Source organism: Nanorana parkeri, unplaced genomic scaffold, assembly GCF_000935625.1.
Source record: "Nanorana parkeri isolate BGI_ZX_2015 unplaced genomic scaffold, ASM93562v1 scaffold192, whole genome shotgun sequence".
Lineage (NCBI taxonomy): Eukaryota > Metazoa > Chordata > Amphibia > Anura > Dicroglossidae > Nanorana > Nanorana parkeri.
Window position 1 is genome coordinate 723,038 of NW_017306460.1, and position 7,050 is coordinate 730,087.

Below are 7,050 nucleotides of genomic sequence, written 5' to 3' on the forward strand. Positions count from 1 at the left end.
TATATATATACACTGTATATACAGTATACATGTATCTATATATACATAAATATTTCATATGGACCTTGTAGTACCTTTAAAGCATGAAGGTCCAGCTGCTCAAAGTTTTTCAGATCCACTTGCAGAGATTTAAGATTTTTTTTATCCCAGGGGTAACCTATTTAAAAGAAAGAACACGTAACACATAAGTATCTCATGACCATGACATAAGCCTCTACATATATTAATGACTTGTTTATATGCTTAAATATATTTTTAAAAATTCTTACTGTGTGTTGTGGAAACTTTCTCTTGCTTCTGCTGCTGTTGAGAGGCAGTCCTATTCCTCTGACTGGGTGCTGTGCAAGTAAAGCATGTTATATGTGTTGTATTAAAATTGTATTTTAATGTAATATTATGACATTTATTATTTTTATATATTAATGTACCCATGAAAAGAAAGTGAACTATTTCTGCCACTAATATCTGACTGCAATCTAAAGTAAATACCTAGTTAATAATAAAAATATCTAGGGGGTTATTCACTATTGAGCCGAAGGATACAGCCTTAGCTTCGGCTGATCCTTCGGCTCTCTTCGGCCGCCTCTGCCCTTCGATTCAGTCGAACCGAAGGGCTGCTATACAGGCTATTCACAATAGCCCATACAGCAGCCGAAGGCGGGCGAGCGGCTCAGCTGAGTGGAAGCATATGCCTGAGTATGACTGAGCTGAAGTGACAGCCGTATTAGGACAAACCGCCTCCTGAAGGCCAGCCGTTCGCCCTGCAAATGACAGCTGGGTGGAGCCTGCCGTGATATCGAGGCTGGCTCGCCCAATTTGTAATGACAGATCAGCGCCCCCAAATGACCTGGGAACGCTGATCTGTCATTAAACAAAAACAACTGGGCAGAGCCGGCTGTGACATCATGGCCAGCTCCGCCAGTTGTTACTCATTGGCCGGGACCTGCTAGAAGACTCTAACAGGTGCCAGCTAATTGGTCTGTCACTGCTAGCTCTGCCCAATTGTTATTTTTTTTTCATTTCTTTAAAATCTTTTTTCTTTTTTTAAGTTTACTATTTGTTTACATTTTAAAAATAATTTTCCTACTTGTTTGTTTTTTCCACCTTTCCTTTCACCTATTTTCTATGTTGCTCGGTACCACAGAGGTACCGAGCAGAATGCTGCTCGGCGGCATTCGGCTTTCACTCACTGCCGTTTGGCCCCTATGAGAATAGGGGCGAATGGCAGCGGGTGAGCTACCGGAGCTTCAGCTCAGCTGATCCAGATGTTGGATCGGCTGAGTCGAAGTCCTTCTGCACGTCGGCTCAGCCGAACATGCAGAGCATATTCAGCTGACCGAAGGCAGCCGTACAGAGCCGATGTTCGGCTGATTTCAGCCGATGTACAGCTGAAATCTGTACAAGCCAGAAGTGAATAGCCGAACAGCAGTGGAGCGGTGACAACTTTACAACAAACACAGGGACCATGCGGAACAAAAGTAGCCACCCTCCAGAAGGAAGGACAGTGTCAGCACCAATTTCAGAGATGGTTTGATGATCTACAGCGGAGTGATACACAAATAAGACACATTTTTGTTATTAGTTAAGGTACTTTATTGTATTTTTAAGGTTTAAATCTTGAGTTTAGTGTCACTTTAAGTTTTGGTTCAAAGAGGGCTGTTTCCATTGGGTGCATCTATGCTGATTTTTACTACATAGAATTCCTCAGATGTCACCAGCCACAGACTACAAAATTTGGTCCCCAGTTGCTGGCTATTCATGGATGGAAGGGGGTCCACAACTGCATTGTTTTATCCCTGCATGCAGCACATAAATGGAGCATATAGAATTATATCTATTTTAGCTACCTAAAATATTTGAGTATGTTAATCAGCATAAATCACTTTCTGAAGGTTAATTCTGTACAATTTGTTTATTATGTGTGTATCAAATTTTAAAAATCTTCCACTCCATACCTTTACTATTTAATTGCGATCTGGTACTCTTCTTGGTTGAACGTTGCAAAGTGTTGGCTAGTTTATCTACTGGAGTATAATTCAAAAGTACATAAAAGGGTTTTTAAAATTGTTATAGATTATCAGTTGAAATTAAGATGCAGGAATATATAAATTAAAACATGTGTTTAAAAATTAAGGCAAGACTTTATTTGCATTTAATGTAACCCTATGCACAAGTTAATTGATGGTAACCTCTTATATTTGTCAGCCTCCCCAACCATGCACCATGTCCATGTCTACTCGGTAGGGATCTGGTATCGTTTTTAAGTGGGACTCCACCCTAAAAATACATAAAATGGCGAGGTTCCCCCCAAAACCCATACTAGACCCCTATCCAGGCACGCAGCTTTTCTGGCCATGAAAAAAGAGGTGCAGAGAAACAAAGGCCTCTTCCCCACATCCCTGGCCCAGTGTATGTGGGGGTCTGCAGGAGTGACTTATCAGAAATAATAAGCCCCTTTAAGATAAGGGGGCCCCAGCCAGCTGTTGAATGTCAAATCACCTGGATATGCTGGGTGACGTCACTGGCCAAATATGATCATAACCATAATTGGTCAATTATGACACCCGGGATAAGTGCTGGGTTGTTCACATTGTGAAACGGATGGGACGCTGTTATTTATGAATGACTTCTAGGTGAAGCAGCTGCAGATTTTGGATGGGTAGGTGAACTGGACAATTCTAGCAATTTAGTTTGTCCTGTACTGTATTTGCACAGTAACCAATCTGCACAGGCAAGTGGAGATTGTTCTGTACAAGCCATTGTGCAACAGTGTGTAGTGCTCACCCCACAAAGGAGCCGCTGGATATGATGTGTAGTTCTGTTTCACCTCTGATGAACCACTTTCAAAGGATCCACATCACACCAGCACACCTTGTGGGTTTTCATATGCTTTACTAAACTAAATAATATATTGTCTTTGACAAATACTGTAAATGGATATAAAGAACAACAGCAAATAGAAACATGCATGTAACATTAGCCTGCCACAAGAGTTTGAAACCTAATATGAACTATTTAGGCAGTGTCCATATTATAATAGCTCTAATGTGTATCTAAAACCAAGGAGAAAAATGGAATACAGTATATTGCAGCTTGCCAGTCATTACAGGAGGTGGGTTACATTAGTCTTCATTTTTCAGATTTGGTACATTTTCTGCAAGTACAGAAAATATTCCTGTTGATCCTGATAGAAATCTAGAGTCCTTGTAGCTTCCTGTGCATACATTGAAATCTCATACAATGTTGTCAACTTTCCCAGCTACCTTCTGTGTACTACCAAACAGTTCCCGCTATGCAATGGTGATGCAGCAAGGTAGAAGTGTTTGTAGACCAATTCAGGAAAGTAGGCTAGGGTCACAATGTTGCTCCTTTATAGATACAGTGCAGTAAGCGAGTGTTGTCACTCTAAGACAGAAAGTGTGTTACTGTCAACAATGCCCAAACACACATTTACTCTCTTTTAAAGTTTCAGGATCCCAGCAAGATCCTCCAGCTATAGCTCTGTTTCCTTCCATTTTAGAGTTTTGACTGTTCCCCTGTTGACCCTAGAGACCCTAGAGATTTCTCACACCTGTTGTTGCATTATCCACCATTAAAATACATAAAACATCCAACAGGGAGTTTATGATACCATCAAAATGGTCACAGGTGTGCAGAAATGGAAATTCAACTTTATCGATCTCACCACTGGAATCCCCAAGACAGATGCAAAATGATTTTCCCCACACCCAAAATGCTAAATGAATTACAGTAAGCAAGTGACTTACCTAATTCAGTTTTTTTTCTTTTCTTCTGTGTCTCCCGATTGGCAACATCTATCTCATCCTCTACTTTAATTATAATAAAAATAATTGTATTATATTTGGTACACGTAGCTACAAACTACTATATATAAACTTACTGTATATATATAAGCTTAGCTTTCAATGTGATTTTATGTATTTTTGTGAACAAAGCAGTAGCAAGGTATTGAACTTTGTTTGTCATCAGCTTGGAATTTAAATGATACCCTGAGGAAGAAACATTCATGTCTCAAAAAGCTTTAAATAAAAAAGATATCACGTAAAAAGTGTTACCACATCTCTACATTAAATCCCAGCCCCCCGGGGACCAAATACTTTTAGCCCTTGGTCCTGTTCAAATTCATCCTGTGTAGCTCACCAGCTTCCCATTATTCTCCCCCTCCCCCCACCGCCGTCTGAACTTGCTGTTCATTAGAAGGTAAATACTTAATGAGGGCTGTTTGATAGAGCTTGTCTTTGGTAACAAGTGCATGCTGGAGATGAGCACTGTGATTCAGCACAGCAGGGAGCAAAGGTCAACCCCATTCATGACACAACTCAGTAGCTATTGATCAGTGTATATGTCAGTGCCTTGTATGTTTACTAGCAGCCAGCAGATAGATCACACAGCCCTGTAGCGCTGACGGATCGTTTACTATTGTGAATGAATAGTCAGCACTGCGTTGTGTATGATAGAGCTGCCGGTTTCGTGTATGTTTACTAGCAGCTGGCAGATCTGTCACACAACTCTAAAACGATGAGCATTCACAATAGTACACAAACAGTCAGCTCTGTTGGGCTGTGTGATCTAGTAATGTGCTGTAGCTTCCCCCATAGGAACACTTATAAATTTGGCTTCAGAATGGGTTGGATTAGGTCACTGGATTGGCTGGGCTCCGATGATGTAATTATCACGCATTCGCACAGGAGTTACTTCATCTCGTCATGAGTATGAGCGACTCAGTGTACAGAAAAAAAAAAGTCCGACAGGTATGGCAGCTTTTATGGCAGAAGAGACTTACACCTGTCAATCAGCATTTTTTGGATTCTTTACTTCCACTTGAATGCACAAGGGGCCACGGATCAAAACAGAACTATGTGCTACATACATTTGGTCATGTGGAGGGATTCAAAAGGGACTTTTAGGTTGTGCTGATACTTCTTTAACATCAAAACTTTCTGTACTCAGCTTCAAATTGTAGTGCTTAGTCATAATAAATGTTATTTACTATTATATTACTTTCATTAACCTTTGAGACTTCACAGCAGTGAAATGTTTGGAATGCGGTGCTGCTGAAACTTAAGCCAGTGGCGTCGACAATCATTAACCAAGACTTCACCTGTTTGTTTATAGCAACCACATTGTAAGGTGCTGCTGAAAGAGGATATTTTGAGTCACCAGCGAGTTTCTTGTTACAAAACAAGCAAGGGGATGAAAGCAGGTTATTTTATGAACCATGAAAGTTAAGTTTAGCTGTTGTTTGGGGATGGTGTTGCATGCCAGCTATTTATAGAGAGTGTTTAGTCCTCAGTTATTCTTTTAGATGCATGTAAAAAGGATCAAATACTGTAAATATAAAAAAAAGTAAGTTCATGTTTTAAAAATGTTTCTATTTAGAGTTGTAATGAAGTAGCATACAACCACAGAATGCACAAGAATTAGTTCTTACCAGTTCGGTTGGGGTGGTTTGTGTGGCTCCAGAATACGTTTTTCTTTGACAGGAGCCCAGATCCCTGTCTTTGAAGCCTCTGGAGAGTACCACCACAACTATTATCCCCTGAAGTTTTGTCAGAGCTCATTTTACACAATAAGAACATATATTACACCGGATTCAACAGCTTTTGTATAGCACCTTTTGCTGCTTTTAATGCTTTGTGATTGCTGGTTAGCCTGCACAAGATGGAAATTTCTGCCACATGTATGTCTATAATGATTACCAAAATGTTCTGAGATTTACCAAAATGTGGTAGGGTTTTCACCTGATCAATTTTTTTTTAATAATCTTTATTTAAACATGTTATATTGTACCAACAAAACATATACATACATACATATCCAGACAAAACTAAACAATACAGACAAAAAACAAAAACACAATTCTCATGAGTGAAATACAAATACTACTTAAAAGGTATACGGAAGACTGAATGATAAACTAACTAAATATACTAAAACCATCACATCATGTTCTATAATACAAAATTGAAAAACCCGCTACAACTGAATGGAGATAGAGGAATCTCCTCCATCAAATTACAGTTCTATATTTCCAGACCATAGACATTCCCTTTCGCTTTAAAAAACCATAGAGCTATAATTAATCCACATATCCCATACACTACAGAATTTATCATACTTCCCTTTGCAAGTTGCTATCCACTTTTCAGATTCCATAATGGGATTAACCTGCCGGACCCGATCTATTCTGGTAGGAACTGTTTGACTCTTCCAAAATCTCGTAATCAACTTTTTCCGCTGCATTTAATAATCACCTGATTAATGACTATTTTGTTTCTAATGAATAAACCACCTTATTGTGTTAAAGAAGAATACCAGGAAATGTAAAAACTAACCCATGCAGTGGAGCTACCCCCACACCTCAAGGGTTAACTGCTCATTTTGGTCTAGGGGGCGAAAATATATAAGATACATGTACCTTTTATTATCACAATACAGTATAAACCAAACATAAAGCAATACAAAACCACCCTCCTAAACTAATTTTAAAACTCTCAAAAATCATACACAGGGTCCTATGTATAATATATATATATATATAAAATTGTAAAATTGTAAGTGCTGAAAAAACAAACTATATGTATAAAAAAAAACTTGTTTTAGCACCCTCCTTAAAAAAGCAGCTTGTCAAAAATGTCTGTACATATACAAGTCCATGGGAATACCCAGCTTTCTGAAGGATATATAGGGGTCTATTCACGAAGCAGCCGAAGGATTTAGCCGTAGCTTCGGCCGATCCTTCGGCTAGCTTCGGCCCCAGGACCCCTTCGGTTCAGTAGAACTGAATGGGTTTTACTCTGAAAACACAATATGAACAGTGGTATTCAGGAGGGATTGGTCAGGGGGAGGGATCCCCCTAATCTATGCTGCACAACTAGGCCCATTCACTAAATTGGCCTACATGGCTACATGGGAAGCTGACCTAGGGGTAACACTCTCTATGGAGGAATGGAAACAGTGCATCATGAGATCGACTAAGGGACTGCTTAACGTCTCCCTACTAGAGGCTAACTATAAGGTCCTCTCTCG

General features: G+C 39.5%; 1 long non-coding RNA gene across 1 annotated transcript in view; it reads right to left on the reverse strand.

Annotated features, from left to right (window-relative positions):
- The window catches only part of LOC108786106, a 2,495-nt gene extending 2,358 nt beyond the window's left edge, over positions 1-137 (reverse strand). Inside the window, exon 1 of the long non-coding RNA XR_001941177.1 lies at positions 75-137. This is a non-coding gene — a long non-coding RNA (uncharacterized LOC108786106). The remainder of the gene's footprint in view (positions 1-74) is intronic.
- Positions 138-7,050: the final 6,913 nt, after the last annotated feature.